General features: G+C 42.2%; 1 long non-coding RNA gene across 1 annotated transcript; it reads right to left on the bottom strand.

Annotated features, from left to right (window-relative positions):
• Positions 1–135: 135 nt before the first annotated feature.
• Positions 136–4,723, bottom strand: LOC118428145. The gene is made up of 3 exons (XR_004832612.1): positions 4,407–4,723; positions 1,571–1,687; positions 136–821 (listed from the first exon to the last, which is right to left on the bottom strand). It is a non-coding gene; the product is annotated as an uncharacterized LOC118428145 (long non-coding RNA).
• Between the last annotated feature and the right edge of the window lie 494 nt (positions 4,724–5,217).

Raw genomic sequence — 5,217 nt, 5'->3', positions numbered from 1 at the left:
GCTGATATGAATCAAATGTTTTTAAAGTCGTTTAACAGATATAATACATATTTGCAGCTTCAGGATACACATAGAAAGTTCATAGCAGTACAGCATAAAATTCAAACATAGAAAAACGGACGAAGCAACAATGAATTCGAAGAAGAGGACAAAAAGCAGAAATTCCGTTTAATATAAAAGGCTGAGTACAATCACAACGACTATCTTAAAACCAGCATAATCGAATTTAAAGTAGTTTGTTACATTTCTTCATTTTATTCATATATGTCCAAAAAGATTTACTATACAGGCTGAATTTAAATCCATGTTGTTTTAGTTCGTACAAAATTTTGACCCCAAGTTCCTGGGCAGCAAATGCTTTGACAAACGTTGTAAATTACAAGACGTAACCTCTAAAAGGGTTGAAAGGGTCAAACGAAAACACGATAGTTTACGGTAAATGGTCTGTCACGTTAAACAAAGCGCGCAGAAACCTGTGACTGAAAACACGGGAGTCGACACCAAACTTTCCGGAGAGCGTCAAACAAAACGGTACATTTACGTATGCATTTACGTCATGCCATGCAGATATTCTAACAGGATTGGGAGGGGGGCCTACGTCGACATTTTTTGGCTTTGAAGAGTACTTAAAGCTGACTAAAGAGTCACTCAAGGTCCTATTCATAAATCAAGCATAGTTTTTTTTTCAAGCATACTGAGCCTTTGCAAAGGCGTATTTTGTATTTTTCTGGGCGTCTCCTAGTTGTTCCATGGGATGTAGATTTGGTTCGTTGGTAGATCCAGCGGCGCCCGAGTTGTATCAGATGTTTGTTCTGCTAGCCCTGTAGAACAAAATAGATTCCTGTCACTCAATCATGCAAACTGATTTCCCTCTATGATTGGCCATGGACTGAAATAGTCATGAATATCTAAACTTGATAGATGCAAATTTATATTAGTCGTTTAACTACAAGTTATGAACGATGTCGATCATCGATGATCTTATGTAATTTTAGTGTGTTTATTTTTGTAATCTTTCTGTCGTGTTCGTTATGTGTGTATTGATGTATTTTATGTGGAGGAACAAAGGAAGAATAGCTAACAACATTGTTAAGCTAAATGTGGATCCAAATAAACTCAAAGTCATTTAGCAAGTTGGTAGCAGCTACAGCATTGTCTTTTATTAAATTTAACCTTTATGATGGCGGAGCTCGACTTTAAAAATCTTTTTAAGGTGTCGAATCCGAGAATTAATAAATTGAAGTGCTGCCTTGAGGTGGTATCTCACTGCACTTGGGGCACCGGTGCGGCGCTGCGGGGTTCGTTCACTGCGGCACTGTTGTGTATTTTTCGCCGATTTTTATGATTTAGATATTGCGTAATACGTAAAAGTATGACTTAGAAGACAACAAAATACACAAAACGTAAGAAAATTTGTCTTTATCTCTGAAATTTGTCGAGTAGTCTTTGGAACCCCGCAGTGCCACATCGGTGCCCCAAGTGCAGTGAGATACCACCTTTTAGGTAACATTATATACATTACTCAGTCCCATGGGGATCACCGTATAACGTGTTAAAATGAATGCCGTACACATTCGTTCACCAAGACGCAGGAACAGCGGTTGGTGAAACCGGTAATCACGTCACAGGCGGAGCCGTCGCTGTTCACACAGTGCATGACTTTGTTACAGGCGAACGACGTGCGCTGCTGAAACATCAAACAAATTTGAAATTAAAAACTTGACCTTGAGGGCTGGACTGTGCTTATATAGATACATTAGGATGTGAAACTTGTTGCAACATCGAAGGCCGAATCAGCAGCTGGTGAAAAGGCTGCTAACTTCAGGTTCAAGATGAACGGACGAACCGGGACAATCTTGGATAGATGGGGCCCCAGCTAGGAAAAACATAACAATTAGCAGCATGGCAAGGGACACTGATATAACTTACTATTGATTAATAGCTTTCCTGTGGTTTACAATAGGCCGAATGATCCTACTAGCATAGAGTTAACCAAACCCGATTACACAGATACACCATGACAACACATGCAGACGCTGTAACCACAGCAAAAGTGTACACTGTGTGAGGAACACAGCTATTAAAACATCCTGCAGGGTTACCGAGGTTTAACAACTAATACTAACACAGGCAGGAAGCACTACGTCATTGTGAACGTAAGTCACTGTATTCAGTACGCCTTGGGGGAAAGTCGCAGTAACAACATCCTACTGTAGTCTGTAACGTATTGTTGCCCATGACAAATACGTTGTAAATTCAACGTTAACTACCACGCATCGAGACTAACTATTGTACCGAAGAATCTTTTTTTTTCTTGTATGAGTCTTGTATGACCATTGCGACAGTTGAGCGAGCTGCAAAATTTCCAAAAATTGACGTTTGAGGGATTTCGTTGACAAAGAAGTGTATTTTGTAAGTCTTTTGTGTGTTTTGTTTTCTTTCAAGTGATACTTTTACATCATGGATCATTGTCAAATTACAAGGTACTTCAACTGTCCCTATCCAATGGAAAGAGGACCTGAAGGGACCGTTACCCGACGAGCCTACGACCTCAAAATAAGTTTCGGCAGCAAAACGGCTAGCCTGGTTACCAAACCCCAGCACGATCTCAAGTATCTATCGTGCAGGGGTCTGGCCGGATAGGATAGGAACTCTTCTCAATTTTGCCCCTTATAGTGGGCAAGAAACGCCACCAATAGAACAGCACAGGATCAGCAGGAGGTAATTACACCCCTGCCATGATTGGTTTAACACCCCCAACTGTACTTTTTGAATCCATAACAGTGACCACTAAGTACCTGATTCGCTACTGTGATGGCCTGCTGACCAACTGTGGTGTGTTGTAGCTGGCTACCTGTGGTGAGAGTGGTCATCAATCCTAGGTTCTCCTCCCTCTGATCAAGGTCCTTCGAGAACCTTTCTACAGCCATCCTGCCAGACCCCAACACGAAAGATATATTTTGAGGTTGGGGTATGGTATCCAGGCTACAAAACGACTGATTCCCTCTCGATGACTGCTTGATTTGTAATGATCGGCTAATGGTCACTGAGCCCTGACAAATATAACAGGGGAGATTATCTGGCTAGAAACATGACTCTGTTGATTGTGAAATTCGGTGACCTTCTAGCGGTCGGAGGTTCTTGACAGTGTGTGATGGTCCCTTAATAAGACGAAGAATGGACGTTTTGTTAAGGATACTTAGTGTCCGGTAGTAAGCAACGCCCGTGCCTCTTGGACGTGCGAGTCGGATTTCTATTACAAACACTGCGACACTAAAAGTTGGCATGAGAACGTCATCCGATTTGCCGTCCTGTGTTTTTAGTCCTAGAATGGCATAAAAAAGAACATGGCGGACGAAAAGGACTACACTCATTTAAACGTTAACTTAGTGGAAGCGAACGTTCTATATTTCATAGTCCTACAATGTGAGCTATGCCACTACCTTCCCAATAAGGTCCCCCTCTGACCGCCCCTTGTATCATGCTATCAAACCAAGGAGAGCATATTGATTGCGCCTACGTGTCCAAGAAAACTTCTCTGGGTTATACAAACATATACAGTCTAGCCTTTAGGCAGTTAGCGCTAGGATTTCTGGAACAAAATAAGACTACAAAGAATCTAAAAAGAAAAACATAAAATTGCCATGCACGTACTTGCATTTCATAGTCCTCATAATCAAGCCTCAGAGTCTAGCACAACCTCCTATACTGTGCATATTTACTGTTGCTACAGAGATTCAAAATTCCACTTTGTCAGATGCGGTCGTGCATGTAGATATCTGGTACTTGGATGGATGTCAAAAACATTACCGTCACGGACATTGTATCCTGTATCCTATCCTAAACATATCACAGGAAGTGTGTAGACATCCGCCTGACAACTGAGTCAAGTCCACCGACAGGTACACAAACGACATGTTGTTCTAGCATACCTGCGCCCGTGAACACGCTAACTGGTGTGTTCAAGTCACTTGGTGACTTGGTAAGCCGTGTACATGCAAACGCTATCATGTCACATTGCTGACATTTCTGATAATTAACGTTTGATCGTATCCCTGCTGAAGTATCCGTTTGGTACAATATTTGTGAGGTTAATAGCAGAGAAATGGTACGGTCCCTATTACCTGTTGTTGACTTGAACAAATCGTGCCGTCCGTCAGGTTTCGTGCGTAAGTTTAAAAGTGTAAAACCTTCGGTCAATCTGAGCTGTTCAGTTCTGTTTTTGAAGTGATTTTCCAACGGACTGGTAGTTTGAAATTTTTCCGCAAACGTAGACTGACGGAAAACAAAGCGAAATGCGCCAATGAAAAAAAGAAACAAAGAGTATGCGATAACTGACTATGTGTCGGCAAATGACATGACCATAAACGTCCCCAAAAGACAAAAAAAAAGTATTGGTGCCTTACCTTTGCCGGAGCCGCGCTGGTCAGCCCACTGACCAACAGTACGGCCATCACTAACACCACCGCAGTCTTCATCTTCTTTCCCTTGGACTTCTCTTCTAGCGCACAGAATTTAGACTCGCTCTTAGCGTTTGTCTCCTAGCTGTCTCGCTACAAGGAGAAAGTGGTTTCACTCCAGTTGTGTGCCTGCGTCTTAAAGGTCGGTTTTGTCCAACTTCCAGCCACCCGGCACTGAGTAAAGAGTTACCGCGCGCTCTGTCTAAATTGGTCGGGGACGGTGGCACGTCACACTATGCTAATGCTCGTCCGAGAAGAAAAGGAGAAGCTTATTTGCACTCATCCTGTTGAGCTCATATCAAATGTCATGCATACGTAGAAAACCTTGTAAAGAAACAATAGGATGAGTTTATATCTAAACATGACCTTTAATATATACGGTCTTTTGTTTGGAAGTAGGTCAAGTGTATCCACAACGTACGACAAGGTGTGCCTTTGTGTACAGCATTTCTTTGACGGGTGCGCCGCCGGCGTTAATTGGCCTACGCAGACTTTCTGGGTGGATGGCGGTTTTTTGTGGCTTTTTTGTTGATTTATGATGTTTTTATCGATCGTGTGCTCTTTTATGGCTCAAATTGGTACGGTAACCCTTTTATGTTCTATTCGTTTGGCACGGAGAACACCAGTACCACATTGAACACAGGCATGTCCAAAACATCGAAGAAACGCAGAAGTATAACCTGACCGCTCAATATCATTACGTATTAACTTTAGTCCACTCTTGACGTCACACGTTGTCATGGTGATGACGTTACCT

This window comes from Branchiostoma floridae, chromosome 1 (genome assembly GCF_000003815.2).
Source record: "Branchiostoma floridae strain S238N-H82 chromosome 1, Bfl_VNyyK, whole genome shotgun sequence".
NCBI lineage: Eukaryota > Metazoa > Chordata > Leptocardii > Amphioxiformes > Branchiostomatidae > Branchiostoma > Branchiostoma floridae.
This window is presented reverse-complemented; position numbering and strand designations above follow the sequence as displayed.